Below are 26,677 nucleotides of genomic sequence, written 5' to 3' on the forward strand. Positions count from 1 at the left end.
TAGCTGGGACTACAGGCACCCGCCACTACGCCCGGTTAATTTTTTGTATTTTTAGTAGAGACGGGGTTTCACCATGTTAGCCAGGATGGTCTCGATCTCCTGACTTCGTGATCCGCCCGCCTCGGCCTCCCAAAGTGCTGGGATTACAGGCGTGAGCCACCGCGCCCGGCCAGAATTTCTTACAAATGTTTTATTGTTTGGGAAAGCTCAGCTCTGACCAACCCCCTGGATTTGTGCCTATACAAAGCAGGTATAATTGGAGCAGAGAGTAAGCCTGAAAATCATAAGAGTCTCAGACGCACCAGCTCAGCACAAAATCTTGGAATATTGACAGTTCACAAAAACACACTGACCACCGTGTGATAATAATATCGAACATTAGCCAGATGTGGTGGTGCATGCCTGTAATCCCAGCTACTTGGGAGGTTGAGGCCGGAGAATCTCTTGAACCTGGGAGGTGGAGGTTGCAGCGAGCCAAGATTGCACCATCGCGCTCCAGCCTGGGCAACAAGAGCAAAACCCCATCTCAAATAAGTAAATAAATAATAATAATAATAATAATAATAATAATAATAATAATATCGAGCTAGAGAGAGTATTAACACATAGTAATTTTCAGTGCTTTTTTCTGAATTTGGTATTTGATAAGGAGATAAGAATTTGGCAGATATTGTTAACGATTCAACTCTGAAACAGAAGTCTTCCTGTCCTTACATTAGTGGATCTTTTGGATCCTTGGAATTGAAGGGTATCCTAAAATCAGCAGCATGAATCATTTTTTTAAAAATGCACTTCAGCTCATTCCGTTACCAAATGTTCAAGTATCTTCTGTGTATCAAGTGCTACCATGTGCTGTGCCAAGCACTGAGGAGCAAAAGTATGTAGTCTGCCCTCATGGAGCTTACAGCCTAGTGGGAGATAGAGATACCGATCAGAAGGCCAGGTGCGGTGGCTCACCCCTGTAATCCCAGGACTTTGGGAGGCCAAGGCGGGTGGATTATTTGAGGTTAGGAGTTCAAGATCAGCGTGGCCAACATGGCAAAACCCCGTCTCTACTAAAAATACAAAAATTAGCTGGGTATGGTGGCGGACGCTTGTAATCCCAGCTACTTGGGAGGCTGAGGCAGAATGCTTGAACTGGGAGGCAGAGGTTGCAGTGAACCGAGGTCACGCACCATTGCACTCCAGCCTGGGCAACAAGAGTGAAACTCCATCTCAAAAAACAAACAAACAAACAAAAAACTAACTCATCCCCTCTCTTCCATTCTCACAGCACCTTCCTGTCTCTCCCCATCATGCTTCTATATTGCTGTGGCCAGAGTCACAGTTCTATCGTACAACTTCAATCATTTTATTCTCCTGTGCAAAAATCCTTGGCTAATGAATCCCTATTACCTAGACCAGCAGTTTCCAAACTTTTTAAAACAGAATACTTTTATGAAGAAAAATTCTTTACAGATTTTATCTGTATCTGTTTACAAATATCTATGTAAATTTATGCTTATCTATTAAAAGGGGCATTTTATAAAGATAGATTGTTTTATAAGTTCAGATTAATAATATTTACTTATTGTGAAGTTAATGAGAACAAAGGAACTACTGTGATAAAAAGAAAACTTCAAGCTGGGCACGGTGGCTCACACTTGTAATCCCAACACTTTGTGAGCCTGAGGCAGGAGAATCGCTTGAGCCCAGGAGTTCGAGACTAACCTGGGCAACAAAGTGAGACCTTGTCTCTACAAAAAAAATTTAAAATGAGCCAAGCGTGGTGGCGTGCAACTGTGGTCCCAGCTATCTGGAAGGCTGAGGCAAAAGGACGACTTCAGCCCAGAAGGATGAGGCTACAGCGAGTCGTGATTGTGCCACTGCACTCCAGCCTGGGTGACAGATCAAGACCTTGTCTCAAAAATAAAAAAGATTTGAGATGAAAACATTAGTGTTACTCAGCATCAATAGTAAATTTCTGCATTTTATCATAAAATTAAGCCTGATCCATGTAGCTGATCATAAATCTATTCTCCATATTACATCTAACATGAACTTCTAAAATTGCAAATGTAATCACCATACCTCACCAACTCTAAAACGCCCCTGACTATAGGTCATATCATTATTTTATATATAGCCCAGAAAGAAAACAATGCTAATTAAACTTCGATTTCAGCGATTTTGTAAGAAAAAAAGTGTCCCACAATCGTTGGACTATAGTACGCCAACCACCTCACCTCCTTAAAAACCAATAATTGGGCTGGGCGCAGTGGCTCACGCTTGTAATCCCAGCACTTTAGGAGGCCGAGGCGGGTGGATCACTTGAGGTCAGGAGTTTGAGACCAGCCTGGCCAGCATGATGAAACCCCATCTCTACTAAGAGTACAAAAATTAGCCGAGTGTGGTGGCAGGCACCTGTAATCCCAGCTACTCGGGAGGCTGAGGCAGGAGAATCACTTGAACCCGGGAGGCGGAGGTTGCAGTGAGCAGAGATTGCACCATTGCACTTCAGCCTAGGTGACAAGAGCAAAACTCCGTTTCAAAAAAATAATAATAATTTAAAAAATAATAAAAACCAATAACTTTTCATCTTCTCAGTATCAGGACAAAGCTCCTGACCGTATTCTACAAAGCCAGCATAGCCTGGTCTCTGCCTCGCCACCCTGGCTCTCCCTGCTTCAGCAGTGTTGGCTTTTTTTCCACTCACCCAATCTTCCTGATCTCAAGTCAAGCTTCATATCCTCTGAGGAGCCTTTCCTGACCTTCTTACCAAGGCCACATCCTGCATAACACACTGTAGAACACATGGGTTTCTCTCTCTCTTTTTTAAGCAGACTCAGAAGGGAAAGGGTGTCTCTTCTTGCTCAGGGGCCATGCTAATCTCTGTATCGTTTCAATTTTTAGTATATGTGCTGGTGAAGCGAGCACAGGTCTCTCTTCTTGATAGCACTTACCATGGTGGACATCTTAGTTTTGCTTATATGTTTATCTGATCAGTATCTTTTGGTTTGTTTGTTTGTTTGTTTTTTAGACAGTCTCACGCTGTCGCCCCAGGCTGGAGTGCAGTGGAGCGATCTTGGCTTGCTGCAACCTCCGCCTCCTGGGTTCATGTGATTCTCCTGCCTCAGCCTCCCGCATAGCTGGGATTACAGGCACCTGCCATCATGCCCGGCTAATTTTTTGTATTTTTTGTAGAGATGGGGTTGTAGAGATGGCGTGAGCCACCGCGCCCAACCGGATTGGTTAGATACAACTTTCTTTTTTTTTTTTTTTTTTGAGGAGGAGTTTCGCTCTTGTCGCCCAGGCTGGAGTGCAATGGCGCCATCTCGGCTCACCGCACCCTCCGCCTCCTGGGTTCAAGCGATTCTCCTGCCTCAGCCTCCCGAGTAGCTGGGACTACAGGCACCCGCCATCATTCCCCACCATCATGCCGGGCTAATTTTTGTATTTTTTGTATAGATGGGGTTGTAGAGAAGGCTCAAGCGATTCTCCTGCCTCAGCCTCCCGAGTAGCTGGGATTACAGGCACCCGCCATCATTCCCCACCATCATGCCGGGCTAATTTTTGTATTTTTTGTATAGATGGGGTTGTAGAGATGGCTCAAGCCACCGCGCCCGGCTGGATGCGTTAGTTTTCTTACCCCAAAAAACACCTTTTTTTTTTTTTTTTTCCGAGGCAGAGTTTCGCTCTTTTCGCCCAGGCTGGAGTGCAGTGGCGCCATCTCGGCTCACCGCAACCTCTGCCTCCTGGGTTCAAGCGATTCTCCTGCCTCAGCCTCCCGAGTAGCCGGGATTACAGGCACCCGCCATCATGCCCCGCCACCATGCCCGGCTAATTTTTGTATTTTTTGTAGAGATGGGGTTGTGGAGATGGCTCGAGCCACCGCGCCCGGCCGGATGGGTTAGTTTTCTTACCCGAAAAAAGATACACCTTTTTTTTGGTTTGTTTTTTGTTTTTTTTTTTTTGAGGAGGAGTTTCGCTCTTGTTGCCCAGGCTGGAGTGCAATGGCGCCATCTTGGCTCACCGCAACCTCCGGTTCCCGGGTTCAAGCGATTCTCCTGCCTCAGCCTCCCGGGTATCTGGGATTACAGGCATGAGCCACCGCGCCCGGCCCAACAGATACAACTTTCTCCCTCGTAATAATGTTTCAAGGATTATATGAGGTAAGATATACAATTTTTTTGCACATTTTCTTGCCCTATTTTACATTTTTATCATGGTAAGGTCCTTTCGTCCCAAGATGAGTCTTCCTCCTGTCTAAAACTGTATTAAAGTATCTCTTCAGCATTTTTTGAAAAGAACAACCTGGCCAGCACGGTGAAACCCCATTTCTACTAAAAATACAAAAAAAAAAAAAAAAAAAAAAAAATTAGCCAGACATGGTGGTGTGCACCTGTAATCCCAGCTATTTGGGAGGCTGAGGCAGGAGAATCGCTTGAGCCCGGGAAGTGGAAGTTGGAGTGAGCTGAGATGGCGCCACTGCACTCCAGCCTGGGTGACAGAGCGCGATTCTGCCTCAAAAAAAGAGAGAGAAATAGATTGGCATTTGGCTGGAAAAGTCGTTTCCACATTCATACCCTTTAAAGCCTCTGCTCCCCTATTACTTACTGTCTTCCACACGTTGGTTCCCCAAGGCTCCCTCTTCTGAAGATGGCGGCCACCTTAGCCTTTACAGCAGCTCCTCGAGACCCTGTAGGAGCTAAGAACCGCCGGGCGCGGTGGCTCACGCCTGTAATCCCAGCACTTTGGGAGGCCAGGGTGGGCGGATCAGCCGAGGTCGGGAGTTTGAGACCAGCCTGATCAACATGGTGAAACCACGTCTCTACAAAAACATACAAAAATTAGCCAGGCGTGGTGGCGCAGGCCCGTAGTCCTAGCTACTTGGAGGAGAGGTGGGAGGATTGCTTAAACCCGGGAGTCCAGGGTACAGTGTACCGGGATTGCGCCACTGCATTGCAGCCTGCTCCGCTGGAGTGAGACCCTGTCTCAAAAAAATATAAAAAAAAAAGGCTAAGAAGCCATTGGCAACGTTTTTAATGCTTTTACATTCTGCCTACTGTGTCAAACTAATTGTTCCCAATTAGTGGAGCTTGTTTAAGCTGTGACTAAAGGATGTTTTTATATAAGTGAAATAATTATTCCTAAATATTACTTTTAAACACGGATTTTGTTTAACCTTGTTTCTTTTTTGGAGGGTGGTTAGTAACACCAAGACTACTTTATTGAAAGCGTAACTAAGAGCGATTGATGGATGCGTAAAGACATAGTAGGCACATCCATGTAATAGTACCGCGGTGAGGAGCATTCAGGAGTGATTCTGCCGTAATGCTTAGGTGTGTATGTGATTTATGGAAGATAGGCTGTAGGCTGTATAACCCGTGTACATATATGTTAGGGGCCGAATTATGTCTCCCCCCAAAAAGATACTTGGAAGTCCTAACGCTGAGTACCACAGACTGTGACCTTATTTAGAAACAAGGTCATTGCAGATGAAATTAGTTAAAATGAGATCCTGCTAAAGTAGCATGGGCCCCTAATCCAATACTACTGGTGCCCTTATGTGAAGACAGACACACAGAAAGCCATGTGATGATGAAGGCAGAGATTGGAGGGATGCAGCAAAAATTGCCAAAGATTTTCAGCAAACTAGCAGAAGCTAAGAAGAGACTTCTTCCCCTTCAGAAGGAAGGAGCATGGCCTTAGTAACACCGCGATTTTGGACTTCTATCCCCAGAATCGTGAGAAATAAATTCGTGTTGTTTTAAGCCACCCCATTTGTGGTCCTTTGTTATGACAGTCCTGAGTGTGTAAAGCTATTTGTGGCCCACCTACTTGATTCGCCTAAATATGTTAGTGGGAAAATAGAGTTGCCTGGGTGTGTTGCTCGTTTCACACCTGTCCAAGCCTCCACCTGAGATAAATCACCATCTGTTTGGCACAATCCCCCTGGCCTACCGCTTGCCACTGGACCAAAGATAGACACCTGACTCTAGTGCAGTGAATCTACCGACTGACCAGCAGCCACAGGACTTGGGTGGCCTGGTGTGGAAAGAGGAGCCCCTTCTTGAAAATGGGGACGAAGCCGGGCACGGTGGCTCACGCCTGTAATTCCAGCACTTTGGGAGGCCGAGGCAGGCAGATCACGAGGTCAGGAGATGGAGACCATCCTGGCTAACACGGTGAAACCCCGTCTCTACTAAAAATACAAAAAATTAGCCGGGTGTGGTGGCACACGCCTGTAGTCCCAGGTACTCGGGAGGCTGAGGCAGGAGAATTGCTTGAACCCAGGAGGCAGAAGCTGCAGTGAGCCAAGATAGTGCCACTGCACTCCAGCCTGGGCAACAGAGCGAGACTCCGTCTCAAAAAAAACAACAACAAAAAAAGAAAATGGAGACTAAGACACAGAAGAATATAGCTGCGGGGAGTAGCTTCAGGGAACTGAAATAGGTCCAGAGGAAGCTCGAAGTGGCCATTCTGAAGTTTATGCAAACCGCTGGCCAGGAGAGGCGAAAAAAAAAAATAGAGAAGGGACATGACAGTGGGGAAGGGGAGATAGGAGGGGATTTGTTACTCTCACTCGAGGCTGCAAATTGCCTCTCCACAATTAATCTCACCTTTTAGTAGAGAACCCAACTTTTCAGGCCTGGCGCGGTAGCTCACACCTGCAATCCCAGCACTTTGGGAGGCCGAGGCAGGTGGATCACTTGAGGTCATGAGCTCAAGACCAGCTTGGCCAACATGGCGAAACCCTGTCTCTACTAAAATACAAAAATTGGCCGGGTGTGGTGGTGCATGCCTATAATCCCAGCTACTCAGGAGGCCAAGGCAGGAGAATTGCTTGAACCCAGGAGGCGGAGGTTGCAGTGAGCTGAGATTATGCCACTGCACTCCAGCCTGGGTGACAGAGCAAGACTCGGTCTCAAAAGAAAAAAAAAAAAATTTAGATGGGCTTAATGCTTCCCAGTAAGACTGTGTGTCCTAACCTCCCTGGCAGCTAAGTATGACCTTGAAGCTAAGTATTAACTAAGGACTTTTAGGAGGTTTCTTTAAAGGGAGGTGGAATAGGGCTGGGCCTCTTCGTCTGGCTACTTAGAAATAAAATCAAGGGTGAGAGGTAAAATGGGTAATAGGAGGCAGCGTCCTTTCCCCACGCACCACAACCCTGTGCCGGAGCTCCCAAGAGCACATGGCATAGCAGTGCATTCTGCCATTCCGCTGTGTACCACCCTCTGTCCTGTCTTGCCTTTCCCTTTCTCTTCAGTTCTTCTTTCTGTTTCCTTTTATTTCTTTTCCTTCTTGTTTGTCTTTACCTACCCTGCATAAAAATGCTGGTTAGGACCTTTGGGTTCCTCATTCTGGTTACCTGTTGGAGTGAGTCTGTATCCTGAGAAATTCATGGAGATCACCATGATTAGAAGTCGTGGCTGCTGAGCCAAGCATCATAGACTTGAGGCCTAGCAGCTTCCAGGGGCTCCAGGACCATCAGGTGGGAAGGCCCTGGGGGGTCCGGGACAGCTCCAGCCTAGCTCCACAGGGGCAGAAGTGTACCAGTGTCTACTTGCTGCTCCACCACAGGCTAGGCCACTTGTCTCCCACCACGTCTCTGGGTTTACGCGTCCCTCGACTTTTGCTGCCCATACCAAAGGCTCAGTTCTGAGCCTCAAGTTCCATTTCCTCTCACGAGAGGATGTGACGCTCTCATCTGGCCACTCTGCCCTGTTTGGGAGCTTTTTCCCACAGTCAAGCCGGTCTATTGCCCATCCTTGGATCATGTGGTAGGAGCTGATGTTTTTACCACCCGCCTCTGTCCATCTTCTTGTGGTTACAGTGCCCTGGTTTTCCACAGGAAAGCCATGCCTCCCTCACCCTTATTTTGTACGGTCCAAATAGTCTCATATGGACCCACCATCCTCAGTGTCTAGTAATGCAGAGATGGGTCCACTCCCCAATCCAAGCCAATGAGATGCTTAAGAAAGGCGCACTTCCTTTATCCCTGAATTTGGTTGTAGTGATGTTAACCAGGGTCCAGCAGTCATGCTGTCAGCACCAGAGACAACCTGCCTACAGATGCAGCCAATGTGGAGGGACAGGAGCCAATAGGTGAAAGAGAGGTGGGGTCTCTGTGGCACTGTTTGAGCCTCCACAGCCAGCTAGGCATTACCGCTAGGTAAGTCAATAGGCCTCTTTTCTTTGCTCAAATCAGGTTAAGAGGGTTTTTCATCACCTGTAACTGAAAATGTCCTAACTGGTCCAGGTCAGATGGCCACCCTGGTCCAATCAGCAGTGGCTGGAGTAGCAGGCCAGATGTCACCTGCAGAACAAAGTGTGCTCAAGTCAACCCTTGAAATGGGGCTGTGGGACGGGCAGTGTGAAGCTGAGTCTTTCCACTATAAATAAGGCTGTGCAAGGCCAAGTTAATAGATGTTTGGAGTTCATAAATCATGGTGGCTGTGGTTATCAAATAAAAAAAAAAATCAAACCAAAACCACCAGTAGCCTCAAAAAGCACGTGATTGGAAATGTGAGAAGCTGTCTGGAGCCCTGGCCCGTGGGCAACCTTGCTGGAAGTGCTGTGACCATGTGTGTGTTTGAACCTGGACAAACCACTGATGTAGACATCTCCCCAGATCCATTCCTCAAAACTCCATGAAGTGATTATGTATTGAATCCCATGCCTAAGACAGAGTAGTAGTGTCTGTTTGCTGAATGAGATTCTTCCCCCCAATATGGTTTGGATTTGTGTCCTTGCCCCCATCTCAGTTCAAATTGTAATCCCAGTGTTGGAGGAGGGGCTTGGTGGGAGGTGATTAGATCATGGGGGCGGACTTCCCTCTAGCTGTTGTTGTGATAGTGAGTGAGTTCTCATGAGATCTGGTTGTTTAAAAGTGTGCAGCACCTCCCCCTTCTCTCTGTCTTCCTCCTCTGGCCACGTAAGACGGGGCCAGCTTCCCCTTCACCTTCCATCATGATTGTTAAGTTTCCAGAGGCCTCCCCAGCCATGCTTCCTGTACAGCCTGTGGAACTGTGAATCAGTTAAAGCCTCTTTTCTTTATATATTACCCAGGTTCAGGTAGTTCTTTATAGCAATGCAAGAACAGACTAATACACCACCCTTCTCAAAGACTGCCATTTCTATATTCTGTATTTTAGGAGTCAGCACTATTTGAGGAATTGAAATGAAATGAAACCTAAGGTAAAATAAAGCTAGCAAACAAAGGAGAGATTTGTGTAGACAGCCTAGACAAGTTTACATTCCGCATTAAACACTTGGATTTATTTAACAGTTTCATTTATGACTTTACAGTTGTTTAATAAATATTACGGCATTCCAGCTAGGAAGATAGTATCACCCCTTTAAACATGAGAAAATTAAATGAATGGCTTAAGGCAAAAAATTCTTTTATTAGTACCCAAAAGTGTAGACTTTGTTATTATTTTAAATTTAGAAAAGTAAATTTTCAATAGTTAGTGGCTAGCAAAACTGGTATTTTTTTCTTTTTCTTTTTTTTTTTTTTTTTGAGACGGAGTCACGCTCTGTTGCCCAGGCTGGAGTGTAGTGGCGCCATCTTTGCTCACTACAAGCTCCGCCTCCTGGGTTCATACCATTCTCCTGCTTCAGCCTCCCGAGTAGCTGGGACTACAGGCGCCCACCACCATGCTCAGCTAATTTTTTTGTATTTTTAGTAGAGACGGGGTTTCACCGTGTTAGCCAGGATGGTCTCAATCTCCTGACCTCGTGACCCACCCACCTCGGACTCCCAAAGTGCTGGGATTACAGGCGTGAGCCACCACACCCGGCCCCAAAACTGGTTTTTTTGTGTGAACTAATAAATAATTTAGTTAGGTTTATTTAGAAAATAAGCTTTAAGGATTTAGGGATTTGCAAACTTCAGTTTGAAATAGGTTTAGACAGCTAAAGATCTTTGGATTTTGTAAAGAGAAAATTAACTGAAGAAAGAATTTAAGGTAAATATGATTTATGACTATTCTGTTTTAGATGTGAAGCGGTAAACAATATTGGGCCACAGATTGGGAGTAGAGTGGGGGAAGGAAGACAGGAAGACAGCAGTGAGGTAAAGGAGAGTTTGTAAGTCATTCATAACCAACACTACCCATATAGCATGATAGTTATGAATATACCAAGGCCTTTTAGACCACTCTGAAATGCACATTGACCCTCTCTTTTAAATCATGAATTTCTGTTTTTTTGTTTGTTTGTTTGTTCTTTGTTTTAGCTGGAATCTGCCTCTGTCACCCAGGCTGGAGTGCAGTGGCGCAATCTCGGCTCACTGCAACCTCCACCTCCCAGGTTCAAGCAGTTCTCCTGCCTTTGCCTCCTGAGTAGCTGGGTCTACAGGTGCCCGCCACCACGCCTGGCTAATTTTTGTATTTTTGATAGAGACGCATTTCGCCATGTTGGCCAGGCTGGTCTCAAACTCCTGACCTCAGGTGATCCACCCGCCTTGGCTTCCCACAGTGCTGGGATTACAGGCCTGACCCACCACACCTGACCTAAATCATGAATTTCTCCCTTAATTTGTGCAAAATTTAGTGTACCTGGATTTCCTTCTGTGTTCTTCTCTATCCTTAAGATTTTTCAGTTCAGAAATATTCTTGTTTGGGATAGATTTTAAAAGATGAAACTGGAAGCCAGGCGCGGTGGCTCATGCCTGTAATCCCAGCACTTTGGGAGGCTGAGGCAGGCAGATCATCCGAGTTCAGGACTTTGAGACCAGCCTGGCCAACATGGGGAAACCCTGTCTCTACGAAAAATACAAAATTAGCCAGGCATGTTGGCGCATGCCTGTAATCCCAGCTACTTTGGAGGCTGAGGCAGGAGAGTCCCTTGAACCCGGGAGGCGGAGGTTGCGATGAGCTGAGATTACGCCATTGTACTCCAGCCTGGGTAACGAGAGCGAAACTCCATCTAAAAAAAAAAAAAAAAAGACAAAACTGGTAATTGGGAGGATGAAAAGGAAGTAAAACAGGAGTAAGAGCTTTGCATTGCAGCCCCAGGGGGTTGTGGTGGAGGGAAGGAAGCGGAGGCAGGTACCTGAGACCATAGGACTGTACTTCCATGGGACATGTATGATCCAGGTGGATACAAGCCAGGTCTTGATGCACTGCTGTGTTTAAGGTGTGCTGTGAGCTAAGCCTCTGCAGCATAGTTTATGCTCGTCCTACCCCCTTGTAAAAATTATCTTTTCAACTCGCCCATTGTCACCTCTATCCTTCATTCAGCCTTTGCTTATGCTACTCCTCCACTTGGAACACGCTTTCCCCAATCTTTGCCTAGTCATTCATCCTGTTAGATCTGCCTGCATCTCTGCCAAGAATCCCCTTAACTTGGCCTTTTTCAGGAGTGAAAAGCCTGAAAAAGAGGAGAAAGCTTAGGAAATAATAAGCCAAATTTTTGTGTCTTAAACATCCAGTTAACTCTGGATAGTGACAGCCAACAACATGCAGTCATAAAAGCAAAGGTAAAAACTTGAATAAGCAACAAGACATTGAAGAAAATATCTCTTGACATGATCAGCAACAGGCAACATCAGTTTCTTAGCATCTCTTAAAGACTGATAGAGGAGAGACAATTTCTTTTCTAGCAAACAAGAGATGGTGAATGGAAATTCGCCTCTTCTAATGTAAGCTGTATAGACTAAACACTGTAAGAGCCTAATGTTCAGCTTGCACATGGTCATGAATCCAGCTTTTAGTACAATGCCAAGCACAGTGTGAACTCAGTACATATTTGTTGCGTTAATAAATATTAGTCCTATTTGCTGTTGGATTAAAAGCAAGTATAGAGGTCAGGCGCTGTGGCTCATGCCTATAATCCTAGCACTTTGGGAGGCTGAGGCTAGTGGATCACCTAAGGTCAGGAGTTCCAGACCAGCCTGGCCAACATGGTGAAACCCCGTCTCTACTAAAAATACAAAAAATTAGCTGGGCATGGTGGCAGGTGCCTGTAATCTCAGCTACTTGGGAGGCTGAGGCAGGAGAATCACTTGAACCCGGGAGGCAGAGGTTGCAGTGAGCCGAGATCACACCATTGCACTCCAGCCTGGACAACAAGAGCGAAACTCTGTCTCAAAAGTAAATAAATAACAATAAGAAGCAAGTATAGAATACAAAAATGGCACAAAGCAAGGAAGTAAGTCAGGAAGGGTTTTATGCAGGTTGTGATTATATGATATGAATCTCAAAAAAATGTTATATTTTACAGAGTAAAGAAGTAGGGAGCTGGAATAATTCTAGGCAGGAGGGATTCATTTTAGCAGTCAGTGAATTGTGATACTATAGTTGGGAAGTACAGTGATGTGCTGAAATGTAGGGCATAGTCAGTGGCTAGTATGAGATGATGCTGAAGGAGAGATGGACAGGGGTCACTCCTTGGCCTTCTATGCCACCCCAAGGATTTGGGCCATGGGGAAGAAAAAAGGATCACATCGACACCAGCATCTTAGTAAGCAGCCTTTGGCTGCTGTGTAGAAGATTGCTTGGATCAGTTCAAGCCCATGGAGGCAGAGAGCTTTCTTATTAGATTTTCTCATGATCCTCTAGAGTACCACGGAGTTGAATGTCAAGTTATATTAAGGAAGTGAAATCAATAGAATTTAGTCATGGAGTTGATATTTTGTGATGATAGAGGCTAAGAGAGTCTAGAATGACTCAACTAGTGCCACCAAAATAAGGAATACAGGAAATGGACTAGGTAGGTTTCAAAGGGAAGATGATGAGATCAGTTTTTTATAGCTGAGTATAAACTGCCCCTGTGGATTACAGGTGGGTGTGCACAGTAAGCAGCTGCATAATTTAGTAGGATTCAACATCAAGAGTGAAGATACAGATTTTGACTCTGCAGCACTGAAAACCATTTGGATTAGATTACCTAGACAGAGGAGGGATGTCACTAAGGACAGAGCTTCAACATTTAGAAGTCAGGCTGGGTGTGGTGGCTCACGTCATTAATCCCAGCACTTTGGGAGGCCAGGAGAGAAGGTTCATTGAGACCAGGAGTTCAAGAGCCGCCTAAGTAACATAACAAGACCCTTTCTCTACAAAAAAAAAAAAATGATGTTTTTAAAAATAAACATTTAAGAAGTTAAGGCAGAGGAACACTTGTGTCCCCACATTTACATGTTCTTTTTACTTTTGGGGGGAAATGTACATCATTGATATTGGTGTTCTAATCTACACAAGTTATTTGAGGTTGGGTTAAATATTTTTCATTGTAAGTAACGAATTGCGTTTAGAGCAGGAACAGTCTGAAAAAACAGTGTTGGTAAAGGCATGGGAAAAGGCTTCCTCTGTGTGATGTCCCAAGGAGTGTAAATTAGTACATTCTTCCTGTGGCAGAAACCATTAGTTGCCCCCAATATCCATTTTCTCTTTTCCTTAGTAAACAATTATCTGACTTTTAGCCGAACACTTGGGCTTTAGAGAAAAAAAAAAAGACTTCATTTCTCATCCTCCCTTGCAGCTACAGTTAGCCACGTGACTAAATTCTGGCCAAGGGGATGGCAGTGGAAGGGGTGACTGTGACTACACAGAAGAGTCTGTGAGAGTTGGACCCTTTTCATCTCTTCCTCCTTCCTACTGTCTAGAATGCAGATTCTGTGGCTAGGACTTCAGCAGCTATCTGGTACCACGCAGAAGCAGCCAAATTCTGAAAGTGACGGAAAACCCAAATGGAAAGGGGCCTGGTTCCCTGGGTTATGGACTGCCTACTGCCTCTTTTTTTAATTTAATTTAATTTTTTATTTTTTTGAGACGAAGTCTCACTCTGTCGCCCAGGCTGGAGTGCAGTGGCATGATCTCAGCTCACTGCAGCCTTCGCCTCCCGGGTTCAACTGATTATCCTGCCTCAGCCTCCCTAGTAGCTGGGACTACAGGTGCCGGCCACCACACCCGGCTAATTTTTGTATTTTTTAGTGGAGACGGGGTTTCACCATATTGGCCAGGCTGGTCTCAAACTCCTGACCTCGTGATCCGCCCGCCTTGGCCTCCCAAAGTGCTGGGATTACAGGCATGAGCCACTGCGCCCAGCCTCAGGATGCCTCTTTTTTTTACATAAATGCCTGTCTGTATAAGCCACCCTTTTGGATGTTGTCTCATTCAACTGGACCTAGTTCTGTCTGATGTGCTTCCCAAAGACAGCTTAGCAATGTTTTGTCAAGTGTAACATGTGCACATCCTTTATTCTGGCATCCCACCTCAGGGAATTTACCCTAAGGAAATAATTACACAAATAGGGAGTGGTGAAGAGTAAAATAAAAGTCCTTCAAAGAAAATTGGTTAAGTAAATTAAAATTATGTAAAAAGGAACACGGTGAAGCCGCTAAAAATAATGATGCTATATTTAGACATCACATGAATAGATGTCTGTGACACTAAAGTATAAGAAGAGATTATAGACAAGCATGTTTAGAATTATCCCATTCATGTAAAATGTATACACACACACACACACACACAGATTAATCTGTATATGTATATAGATGCTGAGAAATACTTGGTGGATGTCTGTAAGTATAAAAATATTCCAGTATTCTTTGCCAGGCATGGTGGCTCACACCTGTAATCCCAGCACTTTGGGAGGCCGAGGTGGGCGGATCACGAGGTCAGGAGATCGAGACCATCCTGGCTAACACGGTGAAACCCTGACTCTACTAAAAATACCAAAAATTAGCCGGGCGTGGTGGCGGGCGCCTGTAGTCCCAGCTACTCGGGAGGCTGAGGCAGGAGAATGGCGTGAACCTGGGAGGTGGAGCTTGCAGTGAGCCGAGATCGTGCCAGGGCACTCCAGCCTGGGTGACAGAGTGAGACTCCGTCTCAAAACAAAAACAAAAACAAAAACTTGTCTCTGGAAAACAAGAGACACATTAGATGGCAGCCAACTGGAAGAAATTTTACATTAACTTGTCTCAGGAAAAATTAATCATAGCATGTAGCTTCAGTGCCTCCAGCAGCCACCCTGAGCTCTAGGACAGGGGACACTGGCCCAGGGGAGCTGACGAGCAGTGAGACCAGGAGCTTGCTTTAAAATCACAGCCCAGGCCGGGCGCAGTGGCTCATGCCTGTAATCCCAGCACTTTGGGAGCCTGAGGTGGGTGGATCACGAGGTCAGGGGTTCGAGACCAGCCTGGCCAGCATGGTGAAACCCCGTCTCTACTAAAAATACAAAAATTAGCTGGGCATGATGCCACATGCCTGTAATCCCAGCTACTCAGGAAGCTGAGGCAGGAGAATCGCTTGAACCCAGGAGGCGGAGGTTGCAGTGAGCTGAGATCACTCCACGGTACTCCAGACTGGGCAACAGAGCAAGACTCCATCTCAAAAATAAATAAATAAATAAAATCACAGCCCAAAGGGAAAAGAGAGAGCTGAGTGCAGGATAGTGAGGGAGGAATGTGAGGTATGGAGGTAAAGTAAGTTCTGTCTAAGGTCAGAAATGTCAAAAGACAACATTACAACAAATTTTATCATAGATCTAATTAGCTATTATTCGCAATTCATGAGTCAGGTCAGCCTCCTTTCCACAGAACAGAATGAGAGCTCCCACTGAGCAATGGCCGAACAGTGGTTTTGTAGGATGGAAAACAAGGAAACAGAACAATAGGGAAAAAAATCATATTGGTTAACACAGGTTACTTCAGGCTACTTTTTTTTTTTTTTTTTTTTTGAGACAGAGTCTCATTCAGCCTCCCAGGCTGGAGTGCAGTGGGGTGATCTTGGCTCACTGCAACCACTGTCTTCTGGGTTCAAGTGATTCTCCTGTCTCAGCCTCCCAAGTATCTGGGATTACAGGCATGCGCCATTATGCCCCACTAATTATTTTATTTTATTTTATTTTATTTTTGAGACGGAGTCTCGCTCTGTTGCCCACGCTGGAGTGCAGTGTTGTGATCTTGGCTCACTGCAACCTCCGCCTCCTGGGTTCAAGCGATTCTCCTGCCTCGGCCTCCCGAGTAGCTGAGACTACAGGTGTGTGCCACCACACCCGGCTAATTTTTTGTATTTTTAGTAGAGACGGGGTTTCACCTTGTTAGCTAGGATGGTCTCTATATCCTGACCTCGTTATCCACCCACCTCAGCCTCCCAAAGTGCTAGGATTACAGGCGTGAGCCACCGCGCCCGGCCCAGGCAACTTTTTTTTTTTCTTTTTTTTCAGACGGAGTTTCGCTTTTGTTGCCCAGGCTGGATTTCAATGGCGTGATCTCGGCTCACTACAACCTCCGCCTCCCGGGTTCAAGTGATTCTCCTGTCTCAGCCTCCCAAGTAGCTGGGATTACAGGCACATGCCACCATGCCCGGCTAAGTTTTGTATTTTTAGTAGAGATGGGGTTTCATCGTGTTGGTCAGGCTGGTCTTGAACTCCTGATCTCAGGTAATCTGCCTGCCTTGACCTCCCAAAGAGCTGGGATTACAGGCGTGAGCCGCCACGCCCAGCCCAGGCTACTTTTTTGTAAAGCATTAAAGCAGAAAGGACTTCCTTTTGATGCTTACTCAGGTAGACTGGAATCTCCTGATTTCAGGGAAAATTGATCTGCTTTGGGATCTATCTTCTCCCTTAAAGTTTCAGTTGGATGATGGGGCATTTAGAAGAAGTGATTCCATTTTAGTTGGTCTGCTCTCTTGGGGCCTAGTGCAGGAGCACAGGCCAAAACAATGGTCTCCCATAATTTTGTTTAACTGAAGTCAGCAAGTGGAAACAAGGAAAGATCTAGATTATATGACTGTCAAGTGATTGCAAGTGATTTTGCTCAGTTCCAATTTAGCTTAAACACAAAGGACCCTGGAATGCTTTGGCCATTTGAGCCTGAGAATGAAACCTCATAAATATTGACACGAAAGCTCTTGCGAAGTTTTGCACTGTGGTCATGGCTATAACTTGGTGAAAAAAAAATTTTGCATGAAATGTTTTATTTAAACTTTTTTTCAAGAAAATGTTTTTTTCTCCCTAACAGAACATTTCATAAGTTATTTTAATTACTGTATCTAATTTTTTTTAGGCATTGCTTTATTTTAAATTGTATGTTTGAAAGTTTATAACTATCATAACCAGACTGCAGGCCAAACAACTTCAGGTTTGGTGGAGAAGGACATTCCCTTGAATTTTCTCCTCTTCTTTTCCCTCTAGTTTCTGCTTTCCTCCCTTAAATCCTCTTCATTCCTTGCCTTAGGGGAGTTTCCCAAGACAACACCTTGAGATGCAAGAGTTTAGGAGTTTTAAATTTCAAAAGCCCAAACATTGGGTAGAGGCTTAAAGTTTAAGACACAGATAATAGAATGGTTAGAATATGCAGAGTCCATCTCTGTATTCTCTAATCAAGCAAACATCTCAGATTGCAAGAGGGAGAAGATATTCTCAGAGAATGAGGTTAGATACTGCTGTTTCCCATGAGGCATCCTCAGCTTTCAATCAAGTTGGGGAGTGAAGGTCAGTAAACCAGTGGCTGAGCAAACCTCCACCCCGACCTTTCTCACAGGGCCGCAGATGAATGGGAGAGCCAGCCGAGAAATCTAAAGTGCCTCACATCCCCAGCAGTTTGCTAAAGGAGGTGGTGGCTGGACAGGTTAAGACACCCTCCCAGCCCCCCCAGCCTCCTGCAGTACTCAGGGAACCATTAGGCACCTTATTCTGCAGCCAGTGGGGCAGTGTTGCCAAGAGGGTACCAGGAGGAGAATCCTGCAGCCTTGAGCTGTGCAACTGATAACGAACTACAGATGGGATTGACGCCATCTTACCTAATGCTGGCCAGTAGATCATGACATGGAGAACTCACCGCTGTTCCTGAGAAACTTGGACTTTGACTCAACAGAGTGGTGAGGGAGGTGCCAACGTGACCAATATTTGGTTTTAGGAAACATTTTCTCGGGTTGGGATGGAGAGACATATTTTTCCCTGTTTACTGTGTTCATTTTGCCCTGTGCATGTATTGCCTATTTGAAAAGAAAAAGGCCAGGTGCGGTGGCTCACTCCTGTAATCCCAGCACTTTGGAAGGCTGAGGCGAGTGGATCACCTGAGGTCTGGAGTTCGAGACCAGCCTGGCCAGCACGGCGAAATCCAACCTCTACTAAAAACACAAAAAATTAGCTGGACATGGTGGCAGGCGCCTGTAATCCCAGCTACTTGGAAGGCTGAAGCAGGAGAATTGCTTGAACCCGGGAGGCGGAGGTTGCAGTGAGCGGAGATTGCGCCATTGCACTCCAGCCTGGGCAACAGAGTGAGACTCTCAAAAAATTAAAAAAAGAAAAGAAAAATAAAATAATATTCAGTTAGAAAAAAAAATTTCTTGGCAGGTGTGGTGGCTCTTGCCTGTAATCTCAGCACCTTGGGAGGCCAAGGTGGGAAGATCGCTTGAGCTCAGGAGTTTGAGACCAGCCTGGGCAATATGGCAAAACCTCATCTCTACCAAAAATTAAAAAAAAAAAATTGGCCAAGCATAGTGGTACATGCCTGTAGTCCCAGCTACTCAGAGGCTGAGTTGGGAGGATCACTTGAGCCCTGGCTGCAGTAAGCTGAGATCATGCCACTGCACTCCAGCCTGGATGACAGAATGATATCTTGTCTCAGAGAAGAAAAATAAAAAAAGATTTTTTTTTTCAAGAGGGGAAGGAGAGAGGAGGGAAAAGGAGAACAAGAAAAATTTATTTCTTGCACATCTTTGTTAGTGAAATGAGAATCCTGTACTACCTTAGTATAACAGTAAAAATTTAAAGTATTGAAAGCCATTGATTCATCTTTTACACGTCAACATAATTATTCCTTTTTTTTTAAATTTTAAAGACAGAGTCCATTCTGTTGCTTAGGTTGGAGTGCAGTGGCGTGATCACAGCCCACTGCAGCCTTGAACTGCCACCTCAAGGGACACATATGCCTCAGCCTTCCAAGTAGCTGGGACTATAGGCATGTGCCATCACGCCAGCTAATTTATTTATTTTTGTAGAAACGGGGTCTTGCTTTACTGCCCAGGCTGCTTTCAAACTCCTGGCCTCAAGCTCTTTTTCCACATTGGCCTCAAAGTACTGGGATTATAGGTGTGAGCTACCACACTCAACCTTATTTAATTGATAACTTTGTTGACTCAATAGGTAAATGAATGATGCGACTGTCATTACAAACCCTTTGAATTTTTTTTTTTTTTTTTTTTTTTTTTTTTGAGACAGAGTCTCACTCTGCTTCCCAGGCTGGAATGCAATGGCCCGATCTCAGCTCACTGCAACCTCCGCCCCCTGGGTTCAAGCAATTCTCCTGCCTCAGCCTCCGTAGTATCTGGGATTACAGGCATGCGCCACCACAACCTGCTAATTTTTGTATTTTTAGTAGAGATGGAGTTTTGCCCTGTTGGCTAGGCTGTTCTCAAACTCCTGACCTCAAGTGATCTGCCCGCTTCGGCCTCCCAAAGTGCTTGGGATTACAGGCATGAGCCACTGCACCCGGCGTTTTTTTTTTTTTTTTGAGACGGGAGTCTTGCTCTGTCACCCAGGCTGGAGTGCAGTGGCACGATCTCAGCTCACTGCAAGCTCCCCGTCCCAGGTTCACGCCATTCTCCTGCGTCAGCCTCCCAAGTAGCTGGGACTACAGGCACCCGCCATCATGCCTGGCTAATTTTTTGTATTTTTAGTGGAGACGGGGTTTCACCGTGTTAGCCAGGATGGTCTCGATCTCCTGACCTCGTGATCCGCCTGCCTCGGCCTCCTAAAGCGCTGGGATTACAGGCGTGAGCCACCATGCCTGGCGTTTTTTTTTTTTTTTTGAGACAGAGTCTCGCTCTATCGCCCAGGCTGGAGTACAGTGGCACCATCTCGGCTCACTGCAACCTCTGTCTCCCAGGTTCAAGCAATTCTCCTGCCTCAGCCTCCCGAGTAGCTGGGACTACAGACATGCGCCACCACACCCGGCTAATATTTTTGTATTTTTAGTAGAGACGGGGTTTCACCCTGTTGATCAGGCTGGTCTTGAACTCCTGACCTCAAATGATCTGCCTTCCTTGGCCTCCCAAAGTGTTGGGATTACAGGTGTGGGCCACCATGCCCAGCCTGATCACCCTATTTAAAATTGAACCCTCATCCCCTGCCCAGCACTTTTTATCTTTTCCTTGTTTATTTTTCTTCACAGCATTTTTCAGTAACACACTATGAAATATGTTGGCCAGGCATGGTGGCTTATACCTGTAATCCCAGCACTTTGGGAGACTAAGGTGGGCAGATTGTTTGAGCCTGGGCAATATGGCAAAACCCTATCTCTATAAAAAATTAGCTGGGCATGCTGGCACGTGCCTGTAGTCCCAGCTACTTGGGAGGCTGAGGTGGTAGGATCACTTGAATCCAGGAGGTCAAGGCTGGCATGAGCCCTGCTTGTGCCACTGCACTCCAGCCCAGGCAACAGAGTGAGACCCCGTCTCAGAAAAAAAAAAAGAGAGAGAAATATGTTTACTTGTTTTATGTATTGTCTACCTCCCTTTTCTCTCCCTCATCAAAGAATGGAATCCCCATGGGAGTCAGGGGTTTTGTCTGTTTTGCCTAAAACAATGCCCTCTGTGTTTGTGGAATGAATGAAATACTATGATTGCTCAAGCACACCATTCGAACTCCTATCAAATTTAAGTACAAAACCCATCTAATTCCAAACATAAATAATTTGTGGATTGGCATCATATGGATTATGAACACCACTCATTCTCTACATTATCATGGCCAATAAAAAGTTAAGGCTTTCTGTCATTCCTATAAGGTCACATGTTTAACAGGTTTGACAGGTTTATAGACTGTGGGACCAAATAGACCTGGATTCAGGTCCCACTGAGCAGTGAATGGTTGAGGGCAAGTTCTTCTAAACTTCCTTGCATCTTGCTTTATTCATCTTTATTCATCCCAGCACCACAATCCTAATTAACCTCTTAGGGTTGTTGTAAAGATTAAATGGGATTCAGTCCAAAGCACTCTGTACATGTCACATAGTAGCCACTCAGTAAAATCTATTCTTACAATTATCATTTTGGGAGCTGTATTAGTTTTCTCAGGCTGCCATAACAAACTGCCACAGACTCGATGACTTAAACAACAGAAATGTATTTTCTCAAAGTTCTGGAAACCGGAAGTCCAAGATTAAGGTGTTGGCAGGTTTGGCTTCTGCCGAGGCCTCTCTTCTTGGCTTTCAGATGGCTGACTTCTTGCTGTGTCCTGCCATGGTCTTTTCTCTGGGCATACACATTGTCGGGGCAAAGGGAACTTTCCCATCACCCTCTGAAGGATCCGTAATTTGAGTCTATGAAATGAACTGACTGTAAACAGATTAACAATAGAAAAGGGGCATCACAAGAAAGAAAATATCCGCAAAGCAGTGAGATTTAGAAGCTTATATGCTCTCATCACAGGGGAGACGGAAGGAGGGATGCAGATAGCTTAGGGGAGCATAAATGATTTGAGGGAGAGAAAGAATGGGCCAGAAGAACAGGTGACAACTCGTTGCAAAGTCTGTCCGGATATTTGATGTTAACCTTTGGTCTTCTTTCCTGTGGTAAGTCAGTCTCCCTACATGATGGGATTCTTGTGGAGGGGGATGCAGGACAATTGAGTTCTTTCTGAAGGATCTCAAGGCAGATAAGGGAAATTCAGAGAATGCCTCTCACTGCACTTTGGGAGAGAAAAAGGGACAAGAGACAGAAGGGCAGGAAAAGGTCAGAGAGACTAGTTCTCCTTTAGTTCAAAGCACTCAGCGCCAAACCTCATAAGGTGGGGTATTGTTTTCTAAGCCCCAACAACACCCCTGGGGTCTCTTCCCCTTATTCTAAGAACCCCAGTCCTATTGAATTAGGATTATACCCATATGACTTTATTTAATCTCGATATCCTTCTTACAAGTCTTATCTCCAAATACTATCACACTGGGGGTTAGGACTTCAAAGTACGTATTTGGGAGGGACACAGTTCAGTTCCTAACAGGAGTGGAGGAAGATTTCACAAAACTATATCCAATTTTGTTATGTTTAATAATTTTAGAATATTTAATTCCCAGAAACACAAGTGCTTTAGTGGTTATTCTTTTCACTAGCAGATAGGCACTGAAAAGGGCATAGATGCAGGCATCCCGCAGCAGGAAGAAAGGAAGCCACACAGTAAAGAGGGAAACGTTACATATGCAGAGAGACTGAAGGAGGCACAGAAATCAAACTATGAAGTAGGCCGGGCACAGTGGCTCATGCCTGTAATCCCAGCACTTTGGGAGGCCAAGGGGGGCAATAGCCTGAGGTCGGTAGTTTGAGACTAGCCTGGCCAACATGATGAAACCGCATCTCTACTAAAAATACAAAAATTAGCTTGGCGTGGTGGCGGGCGCCTGTAATCCCAGCTACTCAGGAAGCTGAGGCAGGAGAATTGCTTGAACCCGGGATGCGGAGGTTGCAGTGAGCCGAGATCGCACCATTGCACTCCAGCCTGGGCGATAGAGTGTGACTGTCTCCAAAACAACACAAAATAATGAGGTGACCCTTTCTGAGTGATAGGACTGTACCTGAGGATGCATTTGAAGCAAGCAGTAATAGGGAATGAGTCAATAACAAGAAGAAATTAAGAAGCTGTCACTGTTGAGAGAAAGGGACGAGAGAGAGAAAAATTGTGTCTCTGATAGCAAATGTTCGTCTGATCCAAAGTTAACTGTCAGCTTCTCAACCAGCTGGACCTGGCATTTCCCTCATTCCCCGCCAGGAGATTAGACACTAACAGAGTTCCTTCCAGCTGTGCCCTCAGAAACTTGGGCAAAATTTTTAAAATAAATTTTTTTACTACTAGATTACAGTTTTGTACCAGAAGCAGAAGTATAGACACCTTCAAGTTGTAAATAGTAACTTTTTGAAGAAGCAGCTTGTAGGCTTAGAGTCAGGTATATCCCAAGATGAATTTGGTACAGTGGAGCCACAGACACTTGGGGGCTTTGTACCTTCTTAGTCACTTTGCCTGCCCATATCTGGTAAGGTTTTGGAAACAGGATTCCAGGTTGTATTATTTTTTCAGAGGTTTGTTCTGGAAGATAATATTGTACTAATGCAAATTTAAAAAAAAAATTTAAAAAAAACTTCACTTCCATCTGTTTGACCTTTACAATTTTTTTTGTTCTTATTGTTTACAGAGAGCTCTGACTTTATATATATATATATATTTTTTTTTTTTTTTTTGAGTCAGAGTCTCACTCACTCTGTCATCCAGGCTGGAGTGCAGTGGCACAATCTCAGCTCACTGCAACCTCCACCTCCTGGGTTCAAGCAATTTTCCTGTGTCAGCCTCCCGAGTAGCTGGGACTACAGGCGCCCGCCACCACGCCCGGCTAATTTTTGTATTTTTAGTAGAGACGGGGTTTCACCATATTGGCCAGGCTGATCTCGAACTCCTGACCTTGTGATCTGCCCACCTTGGCCTCCCAAAGTGGTGGGATTACAGGCGTGAGCCACCGCACCCGGCCGAGGGCTCTGAATTTCTTTGAAATTTTTAGCACACTTATCTGCAGACACCTTGAGTGTTTTGGGGTCAGGCCTCTATAAAGTATGTGTTAGAATTGTTGGTGTGGCATTGACTCACCCCGTTCCTCTGCACTTGGGAGTGATGTCTCACGGTGTCCCGCTGCAAGAGTGGATCTGAGCTTCTTCCCATAAAGCTTAGGGAACTATGACTACATTCTCGCCCTGTATGTAAACAAATTCCAGTAATAAGTTAATGGGAGAGGAAACTAAAAATGTTCCTGGTACTGTGCTAGGCATGTTTACATGTATCATTTCATTTCCATCCTCCCAAAACATTGTGACCAACGCATTATTATCTCTTTGACACTGAAGAAACAGATGATGAAACTCACCCAAGGTCACCCAGTTAGTAAGTCCTTGGGCCGGAATGTCCCTCTAAGTCCAAAACTGCTTGGATGCTCTCAAAGTCTCCTTTGTTCCTTCACACTGTAGAACACAGTGACATTCCATTCACTTAGGTTATCCATCTTGTAGCCTCCTATTGCTTATATGACTTTTTTTTCTGAATTGTAAGTACCCATGTTAGATTTTGCCCTCATTTTCTTTTTTAAAATAATTTTTAATTTTTAATAAAAAGAGGTGGAATCTTGCTATTTTGCCCAGGCTGGTCTTGAACACCTGGCCTCAAGTGATCTTCCCATGTTGGTCTCCCAAAGTGCTGGGATTACAGGTGTGAGCCACTGAGCATGGCCTCCCTCATTTTCTTTTGGAAAGATTTTGACCATTGGTATTTATACTTTACTTACGTATCCTCTTTCCCTTGTGCAAAATCTTGTGCAAGTTTTCCTTTCAGAAAACCTGCCTAATGTGAGATTGTGTCTGAGGTGTAAACATCCAAGTCTTTATGCATGGTGAGGAGAAAATGACAGCAATCATGAATTCTCCAGTTTGCTTTATTGTAATAGAACATTTTTCTATAAAGAATATTGCCAAAGTAGGCTGGGTGCGGTGGCTCATGCCTGGAATCCCAGCACTTTGGGAGGCGGAGGTGGGTGGATCATGAGGTCAGGAGATCGAGGCCATCCTGGCTAACACGGTGAAACCCCATCTCTACTAAAAATACAAAAAAATTAGCTGGGCATGGTGATGGGCGCCTGTAGTCCCAGCTACTCAGGAGACTGAGGCAGGAGAATGGCGTGAACCCAGGAGGTGGAGCTTGCAGTGAGCCGAGATCGTCCCACTGCACTCCAGCCTAGGCAACAGAGCTAGACTCCATCTCAAAAAAAAAAAGAATACTGCCAAAGTTACATTTCTGGATCTGAAGACCTAGGAGAGGAAGCAAAATGAATAACTACCATCTCTGTTGAAGTGTAGAGTTAAAATAACAGCTTCTAATCAGTCAACTCTAAAGTTCTAATTTCAGGGTTTCAGCCTGATAATAAGGATGGTATTGAAAGCATGCATAATGATTCTTAGTGTGGGGGTGCTATCCCTGTTTCCTGTACCCTTTTCTGAAATGAATGTGATATTATAATTATTTATTATTATTAAAATATTATAGTATTACTTTGGCATTTCTCATATCCATCTAGAATTTATTTATTTATTTATTTTTATTTATTTATTTTTGAGATGGGGTCTCGCTCTGTCATCCAGGCTGTAGTGCAGTGGTAAGATCATAGCTCACTGCAGTCTCAACCTCCTGGGCTCAAGTGATCCTTCTACCTCGGCCTCCTGAGGAGCTGGGACTACATACAGGGGCACGCCACCACACCTGGGTAATTTTTTATTTTTGTAGAGGTGGGGTGAGCTGTGTTACCCTGGCTGGTATCAAACTCGGAGGCTCAAACCATCCTGCCACCTTGGCTTCCCAAAGTGCTGGGATTACAGGTGTGAGGCACCATGCCTGGTCTTTTTTTTTTGGGCGGGGGGCGGTGGTGTTGGGATAGGGTGTCACTCTGTCGCCCACACAGCAGTGCACTGGTGCCGTCATAGCTCACTGCAGCCTCGAACACCTGAGCTCAAGCAATCCTCTTGACTCAGCCTCATTAGTAGCTGAGACTACAGGCATGTGCCGCCATGCCCGGCTAATTTTTATTTTTACTTTTTAGTTTTTTGTAGAGATGAGGTCGCACTGCATTGCCCAGGCTGGTCTCAAACTTCTAGCCTCAAGCCACCCCAAAGTGTTGAGCCACAACACCCAGCCTAGAATTTATTTTTCAGTGTCGTTGGAGGTAGCAGTTTAAATGTATTCCTTTTAGGCTGGGCGCAGTGGCTCATGCCTGTAATCCCAGCACTTTGGGAGGCCAAGGCGGGCAGATCACCTGAGGTCAGGAGTTCGAGACCAGCCTGGCCAACATGATGAAACCCCAACTCTACTAAAAATACAAAAAATTAGCTGGGCGTGGTGGCGGGCACCGTAATCCCAGCTATTCAGGAGGCTGAGACAGGATAATTGCTGGAACCTGGGAGGCAGAGGTTGCAGTGAGCTGAGATCACTGCCATTGCCCTCCAGCCTGGGCCTCAGAGCGAGACTCCATCTCAAAAAAAAAAATAAATTTATTCCTTTTAGATGGATGGCTTATCATGTTAATACTATTTATTAAGTAAATCATCCTTTCTTCCCAATTTGAAATACTACCTTTTCCATATATACCTGAAGATACTGGTGAACTCTTCCACCAATATATTTGTTTATTATATACAAATACCATGCTATTTATAATAGCCTTATATTACTTTCTAATATATTGCAAGACACAATTTTTTTTCCCAAGATTTTCTTGGCAATTTTCACACACTATTTTATTTTATTTTTTTCATTTTTGAGACGGCATCTTGCTCTGTCACGAGGCTGGAGTGCAGTGGTGCGATCTCGGCTCACTGCAACCTCCGCCTCCCAGGTTCAAGCGATTCTCCTGCCTCAGCTTCCTGAGTAGCTGGAACTACGGGCGCATGCCACCACGCCCAGCTAATTTTTGTATTTTTAGTAGAGATGGGGTTTCACCATATTGGCCAGGATGGTTTAGATTTCCTGACCTCGTGATCTGCCCACCTCGGCCTCCCAAAGTGCTGGGATTACAGGTGTGAGCGACCGTGCCCGGCCCCCCGGGTTGTTTTTTTTAGCTTTTGCCAGTAATACCTCAATGAAGAAACTTATACATGTATCCTTTGCATTTCTTTTTTCTTTTTTTTTTTTTTTTCGAGGTGGAGTCTCGCTCTGTCGCCCA

General features: G+C 45.1%; 1 protein-coding gene, 1 long non-coding RNA gene and 1 pseudogene across 7 annotated transcripts in view; 1 reads left to right on the forward strand and 2 right to left on the reverse strand.

Moving 5' to 3' along the window:
* The window catches only part of FBXO36 (F-box protein 36), a 155,901-nt gene that overhangs the window by 12,774 nt on the left and 116,450 nt on the right, over positions 1 to 26,677 (forward strand). The gene's annotated exons all lie outside the window — the stretch shown is intronic.
* Positions 2,848 to 2,916, reverse strand: LOC115933835 (uncharacterized; annotated as a pseudogene).
* LOC109025963 (uncharacterized) lies at positions 21,048 to 23,887 on the reverse strand. Its single transcript, XR_002004926.3, has 3 exons — positions 23,840 to 23,887; positions 23,566 to 23,669; positions 21,048 to 21,275 (listed from the first exon to the last, which is right to left on the reverse strand). It is a non-coding gene; the product is annotated as an uncharacterized lncRNA (long non-coding RNA).

The sequence above is a fragment of the Gorilla gorilla genome, chromosome 11 (assembly GCF_029281585.2).
Source record: "Gorilla gorilla gorilla isolate KB3781 chromosome 11, NHGRI_mGorGor1-v2.1_pri, whole genome shotgun sequence".
Classification (NCBI taxonomy): domain Eukaryota; kingdom Metazoa; phylum Chordata; class Mammalia; order Primates; family Hominidae; genus Gorilla; species Gorilla gorilla.